The sequence below is a fragment of the Varanus komodoensis genome, unplaced genomic scaffold (assembly GCF_004798865.1).
Source record: "Varanus komodoensis strain SLA01 unplaced genomic scaffold, ASM479886v1 scaffold9, whole genome shotgun sequence".
In the NCBI taxonomy this organism is placed as follows: Eukaryota; Metazoa; Chordata; class Lepidosauria; order Squamata; family Varanidae; genus Varanus; species Varanus komodoensis.
Genome location: NW_025336598.1, coordinates 1,080,767 through 1,096,446, shown reverse-complemented (window position 1 = coordinate 1,096,446; position 15,680 = coordinate 1,080,767). Strand labels below are relative to the sequence as shown.

The 15,680-nt window shown below is 42.4% G+C and overlaps 1 protein-coding gene across 1 annotated transcript in view; it reads left to right on the top strand.

Annotated features, from left to right (window-relative positions):
• Positions 1-15,680, top strand: part of CCDC91 (coiled-coil domain containing 91) — a 273,160-nt gene that overhangs the window by 86,159 nt on the left and 171,321 nt on the right.

The following is a 15,680-nucleotide window of genomic DNA, read 5'->3' as shown; positions in this document are numbered from 1 at the left end:
CCAAAAAATGATGTCCTCATCATCATGGGGGATTGGAATGCTAAAGTAGGAAGCCAAAAGATAACTGGAATAACAGACAAGTTTGGCCTTGGAGTACAAAATGAAGCAGGGCACAGGCTGGCAGAATTTTGTCAAGAGAATATGATGGTCATAGCAAACACTCTTTTCCAACAGCCCAAGAGACGACTCTACACATGGACATCACCAGATGGTCAACACAGAAATCAGATTGACTATGTGCTCTGCAGCCAAAGATGGAGAAGCTCTATACAGTCAGTAAAAACTAGACCGGGAGCTGACTGTGGCTCAGATCATGAGCTTCTTGTTGCAAAATTTAGGCTTAAATTGAAGAAAGTAGGGAAAAGTACTAGGCTGTTCAGGTATGAACTATCATATCCCTACTCATATCCCTAATGAATATACAGTAGAGGTGACAAACAGATTTAAGGAATGAGATCTGATAGACAGAGTGCCTGAAGAACTATGGACACAAGTTCGCAACATTGTACAAGAGGTAGCAACTAAAACCATCCCAAAGAAAAAGAAATGCAAGAAAGCAAAATGGCTGTCTGCGGAAGCTTCACAAATAGCTGAGGAAAGAAGGAAAGCGAAAGGCAAGGGAGAAAGGGAAAGATACACCTGATTGAATGCAGAATTCCAGAGAATAGCCAGAAGTGATAAGAATGGCTTCTTCAATGAACAGTGCAAAGAAATAGAAGAAAACAATAGAATAGGGAGGACCAGAGATCTCTTCAGGAAAATTGGAGATATGAAGGGAACATTTCATGCAAAGATGGGCATGATAAAGGACCAAAATGGCAGAGACCTAACAGAGGCAGATTAAGAAGAGGTGGCAAGATTACACAGAAGAACTATACAAGAAAGAGCTTAACGTCCCTGATAACATAGAAACATAGAAAACAGAGCGAGTCAGAAGGGGTCTCCTGGTCCATCTAGTCTTACCTCCGGCACCAGCTGGCTCCACTCATGACATGCCCACCATGTGGACGTCCAGCCTGTCCTTGAACACCCGCACCGATGGGGCCTCAACGACCTCTCGTGGAAGCCCATTCCACACCCTTGGGGTCCTAACTGTCAGGAAGTGCTTCCTGGCATCTAAATGGAACCTTGGCTCCCTGAGCTTTGCTCCGTTGGAGCACGTCCTGCCTTCCTCTGCAGGGGAGAACAGGCCTCTACCCATCTCCATGTGACATCCCCTCAGATACCTGTATGTTGCCAACAGAAGCCTTCTGAGTCTCCTCTTCTCCAGGCTGAAGAGACCCATTTCCCTCAGTCTCGCCTCATATGGCATCCCCTGCAAACTGGCCACCAACCTTGTGGCCCTACGCTGCACTGACTCCATCCTGGCTATATCCTTTCTGTAATGAGGGGCCCAAAACTGAGCACAATACTCCAGTTGCGGGCGCACCAGAGTTGTATAGAGTGGTAGTAATACCTCTCTTGATCTAGAAGCCACACTTCTGGCTATGCAACCAAGGGTGGCGTTCGCCCTCTTGACCACCACATCATACTGCTGACTCATGTTTAGCCTGCAGTCAACCAGTACCCCGAGGTCCCTTTCACAAGTGCTGCTCTCCAGCCACTTGTCACCTAACCTGTACTTATGACATCTATTCCTATACCCCAAGTGCAAGACTATGCAATTATACACAATGAATACCATCCTGTTTTCTCCTGCCCACTTCCATAGTCTGTCCAGATCCTTTTGGATCTGGAGTACCTGCTCCTCAGTTGTGGCCACTGCTCCAGTTTTAGTGTCATCTGCGAATTTGGTCAGCAGACTGTTCATCCCTTATTCCATGTCGTCAATGAAAAGATTAAACAGGATCAGCCCCAGGACAGAGCCCTGGGGGACCCCGCTTGTCACTGGCCGCCATCCCGATGATTCCCCGCTAATGGTTACCTTCTCGTTTCGGTCAGTCAACCATGCCCTAATCCACCGGACAGTGCTCCTTAGTTTCTCAACCAGGATATCATGGGGGACTTTGTCAAAGGCCTTGCTGAAATCCAGGTATACCACATCCACTGCATCCCCTCCATCTAGCCATCTCGAAACCTTGTCGTAGAATTCCACAAGGTTTGTCTGGCAGGACTTGTTTTTGCAGAAGCCATGTTGTGTGGCTGTCAGCCTCCCTTCCCTATCTAGCATCACTAAATCTCTCTCTATTATGAATCTTTCCATTGTTTTTCCTACAATGGACGTAAGGCTAACCAGTCTATAATTCCCCATGTCCATTCTACCCTTTTTGAAAATTGGGACCACTGATGTCACCCTCCAGTCCTCTGGAACTTCACCTATTCTCCACGAGGTCTCAAAAATGGAGGCCAGTGGGCGTGAGAGAACCCCCGCCAGCTCTCTTAAGTACTCTTGGGTATAACCCGTCAGGGCCTGGCGCCTTTGTAATGTCCAATGCCCTGAGAAGCCCCTCGACTTCAAGGGGGGTGACTCTAATCTGTGCCCCTAAGTCCCCAGTTTCATCTAATCTCCTATGCGGATATCCCCCATCCCGCTTTGGGGAGAACACAGAGGCAAAATAGTCATTTAGCATCTGTGCCTGTTCCCTCACATCAGTCACTGGATCTCCTTCCTCCTTATTTAGTGGTCCCACCACTTGTCTCCCCTTCTTCTTCCTGTTTACATGCTGAAAGAAGCCCTTTTCATTGCTCTTGATATTCTTGGCAAGTCTCAGCTCGTATTCAGCCTTAGCCTTGCGAAGAATCCTTCTGCAACAGGCCTCCTCCTCCCGGTATACCCTTTTGTCTATTTCCCCGAGTACCCATTTCCTATGGAGGTTCCTCTTTCGTCTAATCCTTTTGCATCCATGTTGGCGCTCTCCTTCGCCTCCCCGCCCTGGTAACTAGAGGTATTGTCAAGGCTTGTGTCCCCAAAACCTCCTTTTTGAGTGCCATCCAGCCCTCCTCAACTTGCTTGCCTTCCAGTAACCTATCCCAGGAGACATTCCCTAGTCTGGCCTTCAGTTGGCCAAACTTGGCCCTCCTGAAGTCCCAGCTTCTAGTGCTCGACCTGCTGCACATCCCCAGTCCCCTGATATCATAGCAAAGGATTGAGTGTTCACTTGCATCCCGAGCTTCCCTAATCTGTGCTTCATCTATCAGCTCCTCCCGATTGGTCAAGACCAAGTCAAGGATGTCCCCCCCCCCTTCGTTGCCTTTGGACCCTCTGTGTGAAAAACGCTCCCTCAATAGCTTCTAGGAAGCGACGTGACCTGGCTTTCAGCGCCGAGTGAGTCTCCCAAGTAATATCCGGGAGATTGAAATCTCCCATAACCATGATGTGGTGGTCACTGACCTCGAGCCAGACATCCTGGAATGTGAAGTCAAATGGGCCTTAGGAAGTCTGAGCAAAAAGAAAGCTAGTGGATATGACTTTATTCCAGCTGATCCATTCAAAATCTTAAAAGACGATGCAGTAACACTCAATATGCCATCAAACTTGGAAAACTCAACAGTTGGCACAGGATTGGAAAAGGTCAGTTTATATTCCCATCCCAAAGAAGGGCAATGCCAAACAATGTTCAAACTACCGCACCATTACACTCATTTCACATGCTAGCAAAGTTATGCTCAAAAGCCTACAAGCTAGGCTAGCAGTATGTGGACCGAGAAATACCAGAAGTACAGGCAGGATTTCGAAGAGGCAGAGGAACTAGAGATCAAATTGCCAACATATGCTGGATCATGGAGAAAGCTAGGGAGTTCCAGAAAAACATCTACTTCTGCTTCATTGACTATGCTTAAGCCTTTTATTGGGTGGTTCACAACAAATTGTGGCAAGAGATGGGAGTACCTGACCATCTTATTTGTCTCATGAGAAACCTATATGCGAATCAAGAAGCAACAATAAGAACTGGACACGGAACCACTGATTGGTTCAAAATTGAGAAAGGAGTTCAGCAAGGCTGTATACTGTCGCCCTGCCAATTTAACTTATATGCAGAGCACATCATGAAAAAGGTGGGGCTAGAGGAATCATTAGTTAGAATTAAGATTGCTGTGAGAAATATCAACATCCTCAGATATGCAGATGATACCACTCTAATGGCAGAAAGTGAAGAGGAACTGAAAAGCCTCTTGATGCGGGTGAAGGAGGAGAGCAGAAAAGTTGGCTTGAAACTCAACATTAAGAAAATTAAGATAATGGCATCTGGTCCTCTCACTTCCTGGCAAATAGATGGGGAAGAAATGGAGGTAGTGATTTTATTTTCCTGGGCTCCAGGATCACTGCAGATGGGGACTGCAGCCAAGAAATTAAAAGATGCTTGCTCCTGGGGAGGAAAGCTATGGCAAATCTAGGCAGCATACTAAAAAGCAGAGACATCATGCTGCCAACAAAAGTGGGTATAGTCAAGGCTATGGTTTTCCCAGTTACAATGTATGGCTATGAAAGTTGGACCATAAGGAAGACTGAGCGCTGAAGAATTGAGGCCTTTTTATTGTGGTACTGGCGGAGACTCCTGCGAGTCCCTTGGACCGCAAGGCGATCAAACCGGTCAGTCCTAGAAGAGATTAACCCTGACTGCTCTTTAGAAGGTCAGATACTGAAGATGAGACTCATATACTGTGGCCACCTAATGAGAAGGAAGGTCTCCCTAGATTAGAGCCTAATGCTGAGAACAACAGATTTCAAAAGAAGAAGGGGATTGTAGAGAATGAGGTGGCTTGATGGAACCATTGAAGCAGTTGGTGTGAGCTTAAGTGGACTCCGGGTGATGGTGGAGGACAGGAAGACCTGGAGGAATGTTGTCCATGGGCCGCGATGGGTCGGACATGACTTCACGACTAACAAGAACAAGAATTTCACCAAGTTGATTTCAAGAAACTGATCAGAAGGAACAACAAAAAGTATTAGTGTGAGAAAGACAGCTTAAAACATGTTCATAAGGACAACAGGAAAAAGCAGAATCCCAAAGGTGATGAAGTTGATGGGTTGGTGCTGGAAACAGGAGGAGAAGCCTTTATTGCTCTGTAGAATTCAATTCCTTAAGGACTCAGTCATATTGTAATTATAGCATGCAGTAACAAGAATCAATAAAGGGGATAATTGCAATATTTACTATTTCCTGATTTTCCTTTAAGATGGACAAGAGGATGTGATATGCCCCCTATGGAGGGGATACCACACCAGACAGATATTATAGAGAACTGGCACACCTCGTTAATCAAGATACATGGAGTGATTTTTTAAAAATTTGGCTCACACTACTGAGAGGATTGAGGAGTGATGTTAACAAATGAGGAGGAAAAAAGGAGAAAATTGAAGTAAAATGTCAAGGGAAATCCAGTGAATAATATTGAGTGTGAGCTAATGAACTGGTACCCAAGCAAAATTATGATATAGGAATAGGAGAAAAACTATGCTGGATCAGACCAAAGGTCCATCTAGACCAGCACTTTGTGTGCACAGTGGCAAACCAGCTGCTCACCGGATAGGTCCAAGACCACTTGCTGCCCAAGCTCCTCAGCATCTGGTGTATGCAGGTAGACAGCCTCTGGTAAAGGAGGTAGCACATAGCCAGCAAGGCTAATAGCCACTGATTGCTTCCCCCTCTGTGAATCTTTCCAATCCCCTTTTAAAGCCATCCAAATTGGTGGCCATCACCATTCCCCATGGCAGTGAATTTCATAGTTCAACTATACATTATGTGAAGAAGTACTAATAATGTGGTGTTGCAGCTAAAATTTAACTGCTTCCCTGCTTACTCCTAATTCCGGTTAATTTATGAATAGGTTGAAAGGCATTGGTCCTAATGGGGAGCACTGTGGCACTCCAGTTACATTCTTCCATTGGAAGAAATTGCTATTTATTCCAACTATCTATTTTCTGTTCTTTAACGAGTTAGTAATCCATAAGAGGATGCTCTGCCCTTTATTCCATGACTGATTAGTTTGTTCAAGTGCCTTTTGTGAGGGACTTTGTAAAAAGTTTTTTTGGAAGGCCAAGGAGACAATGTCAGCTAGGTCATCCTTGTCTATGTGTGTATTGATACTGTCAACTCCCAATAGGTTAGAGAGACCTGACTTCCCCTTGTAGAAGCCATGTTGATTCTTTTTCAATGGGGCATGTCCTTCTGTGTGGGTATTGAATCTGTCTTTAATAATGCTTTAAAGCAATTTACCAAGAATAGACTTTAAGCTAACTGGTTTCTCTGGATCCCCTCTTTTCAAAACTAGGTTTTGCATTAGCCTTTCTCCAGTCCTCTGGTACAAAGGATGATTTTAGGAACATATGAAATAGTTTTGTAAGAAGGTCAACAATTGCATGTTTGAGTTCTTTGAGAACAATAGGACGTGGTGATTTACTGACTTTCAGCTTTTCAATTAGGTTAAGAATTTCATCTTTGGTCAGTACTATCTGCCCTAATTCCATGGACTCCCTTCTAGAATACATAAACTCAGGGTCAGGTATCTCTGCATCCTCTGCTGTGAAAACTGACAAAAAGAATTCATTCAGCTTCTCTGAAATCCCATCCCCTCTGAATGCTCCTTTAATTCCATTATCATCCAGTGGCCCAACTGCTTCCTTAGCCGCTTTCTTCTTAGCTGCCTTCTTAGCTGGTAGGCATGTCATGAGCAGAGCCAGCTGGAGCCAGGAGTCAGACTAGATGGTCTGGGAGGCTCCTTCTGACTCATTATGTTTCTATGTTTCTTTTTTATATATATTTACATAATTCTTTATTGTTAGCCTTGATATTGTTAGTGCTCCTCAGTGTGTGTCATGAGGTCATAACTCGCGTCTCCAATTAACTCACAGAGCAGCTGGCCATAAAACTAAAGTCTTTTATTGCTACTTTCTACAAGATCTACGATATAACAGATAAGCTCTAATGAGACGCTCCTAACAGTCTAGTTGCTTCCCCCTTAGTGAAGTCTCTCAGGAGCCCACGTGGGATTAGCTCTTCCTCTCACGTCTTTCCGCTCGTGGGTGGGATGAACCTTTGTCCCGTCTTCTTATTTGTTCCAAACGTCATAAATTTCTCCTAACTTGGGCATCTGCCAAAAGTATCGTTCCCTCCTCCTGATCTCCTGAACTCTGCTCAGCAGTTGCAGAGTCAGGAGGCAGGGGGGCAGCTAGTTCCAGCACCTCAGAGTCAGGATGGGGAGAAGCTACTTGTGCAGAAACCTCACCGTTATGCTGTGGGTTGATTATCTGCTCAGCAGTCCCAGAGACATGCTTCAGGGGGGTCATTTGGTTACTAGGTCCCAAGTACAAACCCCCTTGTTCTAATGTCTGATTCTCATTGTGAACATTTGACTCTTTCTCGCGAGTCGATGTCTCTGTTGAGACGTCAGGCACGACACTGTGTGTGTTTGCTTCTCTGATTGTCTGTTTGCATTTCCTTTGTGCACACTTGTGGTCCTTTCTGGGTCCCCCACCCCACCTTCATTTGGGCAAGATTTCCATTTTTTGAAGACGGTTTCCTATTTCTAATAGTTTCTTTAACTCTATGCATCAACCATACTGCTAATTTCCTGGACTTAGTCCTACTTTTCCTCATTTTTGGAATGCTCAGTATCTGTGCCTGTATTATAATATTTTTGGGTAATCTACAAGTGCTTTGGAACAATTTAAACTTCTAGATTCCCTTATTCAGCTGCTTCTTTACCAGTTCCTCTTTTTTTGAGAAGTTTTCTCTTTTAAAGTCAAATGCAACAGTGTTTCACCTTTTTAGCAGTCTTCCACTAAATACTACAGAACCATGGCCACTGTTTCCAGTTGGTTGAGCAACATGTGATAGAGAGAATGCAAATACAGGGCTAGCTATAATTAATTCAGTAATGATGGTACAGCCCCAAAGAGAAAATGCAGAGTATAAAGTATAAAAGTGTGTGTCGGCAGGGGACGGGGGGTGGGGTTGAGTCTTCAACAGAGAAAGAAAATATTATTAGAAACCTAAGTGCAAGAGAAGAAAGCAGGAGAAAGTTAAGCTGCTGAATTCAAAAGAAATAGTTAACCAGATCTAGAAGGTTTATAAATAAACGGCATGGTCTTTAGACCTAGGAAAAGAATAAGAAGAGTGTGAGGGTAGGTATAAAGAATGCAATCATATACATGCCTACTCAGGGGGAAATTCCATGTAGTCCAGCAAGGTCTAATTCCAGGCAAACATTTATAGGATTTCAACCTAAACAATCATACAGAAGAGCTGCAGCAGTTCGTGGTGTCAACTAGAGAAATCCAGGTTTTTGTCAGATCGAGAAAAAGACTTTGTGAGGAAAATATATAATATGCCCATAATATGCAGTATTCCCCTTCATGGAACACTGCCTTGCTGTGATGAAGGGGCTTGCGTAGCGCAATGAAACTATGAGCTATGCCATGCAGGGTCACCCAAGATGGACAGGTCATAGCAGAGAGCTCTGACAAAAGCTGATGCACTGGAGAAGGAAATGGCAACCCACTCCAGTATCTTTACCATGAAAACCCCATGGACAGTACCAAAAGGCAAAAAGATATGATGCTGGAAGGTGAACCCCTCATGTTGGAAGCTGTCCAATGTGCTACTGGGGAAGAGCAGAGGATGAGTACTAGTAGCGCTAGAAACAATGAAGCTACTGAGTCAAAGCCGAAAGGACACTGAGTTGCAGATGGTGGTGGTGAAAGGAAAGTCCAATGCTGCAAAGATCTATACTCCATAGGAACCTGGAATGTAAGAATCATGAATCAAGACAAGCTGGATGTGGTCAAAAAAGGTATGACAAGACTGAACATCAACACCTTAGGAATCAGTGAACTAAAATGGACAGGAATGGGTGAATTTAATTCAGATGACCATCAGGTATACTACTGTGGGCAACAACCCCTCAGAAGAAATGGAGTAGCCTTCATAGTCAATAAAAGAGTAGGAAAAGCAGTACTGGGATACAATCTCCAAAATGACAGAATGATCTCAGTTCGAATCCAAGGCAAACCACTCAACATCACAGTAGTCCAAGTCTGTGCCCCAACCACTGGTGCTGAAGAGGCTGAAGTAGACGGGTTCTATGAAGACCTGCAACACCTTCTAGAAATAACACCAAAAATTATGCCCCTGTCATCATGGGGGATTAGAATACTAAAGTAGGAAGCCAAAAGATAACCGGAATAACAGGCAAGTTTGTCCTTGGGGTACAAGCTGAAGCAGGGCAAAGGCTGGCAGAATTTTGTCAAGAGAACACGCTGGTCATAGCAAACACTCTTTTCCAACAACCCAAGAGATGACTCTACATGTGGACATCACCAGACGGTCAACACAGAAATCAGATTGACTATGTGCTCTGCAGCCAAAGATGGAGAAACTCTATGCAGTTGTAAAAACAAGCAGGAGCTGACTGAGGCTCAGATCATGAGCTTTTTGTTGCAAAATTTCGGCTTAATTTGAAGGAGGGGAAAGCACTAGGCCACTCAGGTATGACCTAAATCATATTCCTTATGTATATGCAGTAGAGGTGGAAAATAGATTGAAGGAATTAGATCTGATAAAAAGAGTGCCTGAAGAACTAGGGACAGAGGTTCGCAACATTGTGCAAGAGGTAGCTACTAAAACCATTTCAAAGAAAAAGAAATGCAAGAAAGCAAAATGGCTGCCTGAGGAAGCTTCACAAATAGCTGAGGAAAGAAGGGAAGCGAAAGGCAAGTGAGAAAGAGAAAGATACACCCAATTGAATGCAGAATTCCAAAGAATAGCTAGAAGAGATAAGAAGACCTTCTTAAATGAACAGTGTAAAGAAATAGAAAAAAACAATAGAATAGGGAAGACTAGAGATCTCTTCAAGAAAATTGGAGACATGAAGGGAACGTTTCATGCAAAGATGGGCATGATAAAACATCTACTTCTGCTTCATTGACTATGCCAAAGCCTTTGATTGTGTGTATCATAACAAACTTTGGCAAGTTCTTAAAGAGTTGGGAGTACCAGACCATCTTATTGGTCTCTCTAGAAACCTGTATGCAGGTCAAGAAGCAACAATAAGAACTGGATATGGAACTACTGATTGGTTCAAAATTGGGAAAGGCTGCATACTGTTGCCGTGCCTGTTTGACTTATACGCAGAGCACTTCAGGTAGGGCTAGACGAATCACAGGTTGGGATTAAGATTGCCAGAAGAAACATCAACAACCTCAGATATACGGTTGATACCACTCTAATGGCAGAATGTGAAGACTGTCTAAAGAGCCTCTTGATAAGGGTAAAAGAGGAGAGTGCAAAAGTTGGCTTGAAACTCAACATTAAGAAAATTAAGATCATGGCATCTGGTCCTATCACTTCCTGGCAAATAGTTGGGGAAGAAATGGAGGTAGTGCCAGATTTCATTTTCCTGGGCTCCAAGATCACTGCAGATGGTGACTGCAGCCAAGAAATTAAAAGATGCTTGCTCCTTGGGAGGAAAGTTATGGCCAATCTAGACAGCATACTAAAAAAGCAAAGATATCACCCTGCCGACAAAAGTGCGTATAGTCAAGGATTGGTTTTTCCAGTTGTAAGTATGGCTGTGAAAGTTGGACCATAAGGAAGGCTGAGCACCGAAGAATTGAGGCCCTTGAATTGTGGTGCTGGAGAAGACTCCTGTGAGTCCCTTGGACTGCAAGGAGATCAAACCAGTCAGTCTTAGAGGAGATCAACCCTGACTGCTCTTTAGAAGGCCAGATACTAAAGATGAAACTCAAATACTTTGGCCACCTAATGAGAAGGAAGGACTCCCTGGAGAAGAGCCTAATGCTGGGAACAATTGACCGCAAAAGAAGAAGGGGACTGCAGAGGTTGATGAGGTGACTGGAGTCACTGAGGCAGTTGGTGTGAGCTTGGGTGGACTCTGGGGGATGCTGGAGGATAGGAGAGCCTGGAGGAATGTTGTCCATAGGGTCGTGATGGGTCGGACGCAACTTCGCAACAAGCATAGCATAATTTTTTTTTTAATTTTTAGCCGAGAATGCACTGAGGTTTTATTGAGGTTTTATGGCACTGGGGTTTTATTGTATGGTTTATTTATTGATGCTTTGTGAGCCACCCCGAGTCTTTATTGCGATGGGGCGGCATAGAAATGTTTTAAATAAATAAATAAATATTGCACATAAGTGCAAAATAGTAGTTAAGAAGACAGAACAAAATGAAGAGACATAAAAGAACATGGACTAATTTAGAGGATGAGAGGCATGTGAAAGAAGGCTGAGACCGAGAACATTGTGATTAGATTAAAATAAAAAATGAATTTATTATGGAAAAGTAGCACAACTTCAAACCCAGCAAAACAAATAAAAGCTGTTGATCAGGCAGAGTCTTTCCTCGTTTTCAAATGTTAGCCGGAGCAAAAGGAAAATGTCTCTGGTCTGTTTGGTGTGTTCCATCTAGCAAAGTTCTCCCATATTGGTGTAATGCTTAAGACAAAGTATGGTCTAAAGATATGTTAATAGGATTTGAACAATCCAGCAGAAGTTAGAATAAAGGGAAATTGGGGGGCGAGGGGACAGGGAAGGAATAAGGGAAAGCAGTATTCCCATGAGCCTCACAGAAGACTTAACAAACTTAAGGGTGGTATATCCTTCTGCAGCAAGTATGTATATCCTGTGTAGTAGAAGGAACCATCTTCATCCAACATACCATCTCTGCTAAGTTGAACAGAATGGTTGGATCATGTTGGAGTTGGTAAGAGCCAAATTTCTCATGTTTCTGTTGTTTCTGTCTCTGTATCCTTTGTCTCCCCTTACCGCACCTGCTTTCTCCTGCATTGACAGAGGGCTTCCTAGTAAGAGTAGGAAGGAGGGGAGTTGCTTCTGCCTTGGAGTGTTAGTGTCTCTTACCCCAGAGGGATGTCCAAAATGTCTGGAAGGTGGACATGAAAGGAAATGGGTGGCAAGGTTTCACTTCCACAGTTCCTAGACTTGGTGTCTTAGGAGATCTGGGGAATAGGGTGCTGTATCCAAAGGTGCAGAGAGAGAAGAAGAGGATTACATAAGCGTCCTTGGATGCCCTCTAGGAAAAAAAGTCAAAATATAAATAAATTAAACATTTCCTAGTAAGCCTACCACCTTTTCTCCAAGCAGATAGTGTAAGGGAAAACAAGAGGAAGCCAAGGCAAGAGGCAGATTACTAAAAAGGCATGATTCTTCTCTATGTCAGATTCCCAGACGTCATCTCAGATTCCTCAGGCATATTCATCTGAACATCCTCACCTTTAAGTCATCCTGTCATAGAGGTTTCGGCAAGGGGCAGCATAGAAATGTTATAATAATAATAATAATAATAATAATAATAATAATAATAATAATAATAGTAATAATAGTAATAATAGTAATAATAAAATGTCAGGATAAGGGCAAACCAGGGGGAGAGAGAAAGATGACAAAGAAGACTAGCACACATCCATGTATACTCCTCAGATCCTGGGGGACTCATGGATTCTGAAGACTTGGAGTTGGCTGGCAGAGGAGGCAGTTAGCCCAGTAGGTTCCTGCCCAACAGTTAGAACATTGGGAAAGAATCTAAGATTTTACAATTGCCCAAGCAGAGCAGATGTCAAACCTCATCATTCCACTGACCAAGTTGATGAACATGAGGGTGCCATGATAGGGTCTGGTAAATAGTTCTCATTTTCATTTTTAGGAATACAGAAAGTGCTTCTTTCATACTCAGATAGTCAGTTGGCATAAGTCAGGAGGCAGCTGGATTTCTGGCTGTATCCAAGCAGATTGTGGACAGATGGGTCAGGAGGAATGGGACAGGAATGTGTTCTCTACCTATAAGTGTGCCTATACTTCTGCAACCCCAGATCAGGAAGATGAAGGTGGTAGGAATGAGGTTGATTCTGATCATACTGTATTGTCCTGGACATCCATTTGCGCTTCAGTGCAAAAAGAAGAGACTGAAAGGTGTCTGAGATAGAAAATCTAAATGACACCCACTTTGGTAATAAAAGTGGTAATAAAATTAAAATACACTAAATGAAATAAAGTAAAGTAAACCAAAATTTGCAACCAAAAATGACCACCACAGTTTGCTTAATAGTAGGATTACCCATGTGCCTAAATCTGGTTGAAGATGGATATCTCTTATTTACTCTGCTGCATTTATTTATTATTTGTTTGTTTGTTTTAGCTTTGTCCTACTTTTCCTCCAAGGAATATATTATTCTTTCCCCATATTATCTTCATAAAAACCCTGCGAAACCATGGACTGTAAAATCACAATTTGCCAACGATTCTATTAGGACAATACAAAATTCCACAAAAATATGCAAACTTTTGAGTTCTCTAAGCTGGAAGGTGAAAAAAAGCTGGTTGGGTGGGAGAAGAAACAGAAAGGTCCAAAATTTGGCCATGTGTGATCATCGTTTAGATAGACCTATGATTAGATGGGGATTACAGTTTGAGTGAATTAGTAGTATGTGTTATACTTGCCACGTTACAGCAAGCAGTGCATTTTGGAATTGAGACACACTAGCTGTTTGCGTATTCTGAAAAAACAAAGTTCATCTCTAGTTCTGATCTACCTCTTGCCTTTGGCAAAACACTCAGGTTTCTTGTCTGCATAGGGCAGGCTATATGCTAGCAGATTAATTTTAGGTTAAGTAAATTAGACGAGATGTAGCAACAGGTCTCCCAATGCACAACTTTAAAGTTTTGAACATGATTTTGTTCAGGGCTTCTCTGACACTATCCACTAGACCACACTGTCTTTCAGTGGAAAAAAAAAATTAGAGGATCCCCTACCTGAAAGCCTTAATTCTGTTTATATATTTTCTCTGTGTTTTTCAAAGTGAAAAGCTACTAGGTTTGAGTGATGAATGACAACAACCCTTTTTATATAATCCTAAAATTTGGGGGAAACACGTAATTTAAAATATATAGAAAATACTAAGTTGCAGATTTTTAAATTACACCCAGTTCTTTAAAAATTTGGGGCATGTAAAAAATAGGCCATAACCTTCAGTTAGCATTTTCTGTCACGTGTAATTGATCATAATTCCTTCCAGCAAATTGCTATGCTAACAATAATTTTCAGTGTTTCCAGCTCAGCAAAAAGTGCAGTTTTCAGCACAGTGACTTACCCTGTGAAAACAGTTTCACAACCATATAAGACAAATTATTTTCTCTGAAAGCAACCACTGTAATTAGATAGTGTGTAGCAGCGTTGCTTATATATCAGTAGCAAACTATAAATGATATTACAGTTCAGAAAAGTGAAATTCAGGTGCTTCTGGAAATGCCAGTGAAGAACAATATTATACCATTTAAGTACATTTATTCTTTAAATTAGATTTGCCTCTGACTGCTATTTTGAATTGCACTATTAGTTCTTAGATATTACTTCTTTAGGAGGTTACATGAGAACTGAAAAATGTAGAGGTACAGATGCTTGCCATGCACTGTGAAACATCACAAATAGATTTCTCATAGAACATCGCTGGAACTTCTGATGCAGGGCTTGGAAGCCTCTGGCTACTGGGGTCTCCACAAATGGCCCATGACCTTCTCTACTCTTCCCACCTTGTCTGCACCATAATTAGACTTGAAACTAGCATTCCATTGTAACCAATAAAAACCTTTTCCCAAGCTTTCATGCTGCATGTGGGGGTTGGGGGAGATAATTACTTGGGTAGTATGTGGGAATGTTGGAGAAATCTGCAATGGAATCACATGTATTCAGAAGTCTAAGAAAATGATCCATAGATCCATAGTGATGGCTTTGCACAGATACTGCAGACATGCAGACCATTCTTTGCATAACTTTATTGAAATGTAAGGCATAGAAAAGTTTGTAAAATTTAAAAAAATGACCAGAACATTTACTCTGTATGCTACATTTGAATTATGCTTTCGTGGGGGATTTGCTTATTTCTGAGAATGTGAATTTGTATAAATTCCAAATTTACACAAATGCATATGGATTCATTTGTGCAAAATCCATTTCTGTCAATGAATAGACAAATGAAAGGCAACTGGCAATTGGCAAAACATAGATGGAATGCTTTTTACAGTCTCTTTATATCCTTAGGGCTATGTGGGGTAGGGGGTTAGAAAAAATCAAGAAATTCAAGAGCTTTTCTCTGAATGTGGTCCAGGCATCTGCTGAAGGCTCCTAATGACGGGGCCTTTTAATGATGGACCCCAGCCACAAACATGAGGGTACTGTAGAAAAGTCCCCCTCCCTTTGAAGAAATGCTCTTCATGGATTTGTTCAGTCTTGTGTTCAGTCCTTCCCCATTATGGTTAACTTCCTGTTGTTTGCCATTGTGGAGGCTGGGCAGAAAGAACTGAATGGTTAAGTGCTTGGTCTGCCCTTCAGGATCTCCTGTAAGAATCCAATGGGAAAATGCCATCTCTGTTAATTTAAGGCTTAGACTTTTCCTGCAATGCTTTGTGCAGCCAAAGAACAGATGGCCCCTTAAAAAATTCCAGTTATAGGTAGGCAACCTGACTCTTTTGATTTTAGTTAAACATGAAGGTTCAAATTTGAAATAAATTCCTTTTTAAGCCAGCAAGGATGGGGAGTATGTCTATGAACCACTGAGGACATACAATAGGAATCTGATGCCCTTGTTTAGACTATCTCTGTTCATTATACAGATGGGATACAGCACAACTACAGTATGATTAAAGCAAGAATCATACAGAGAGTTTCTTTCTTGATTTTTCTTGTTTAGACACTTTTCAGGGGCCAATC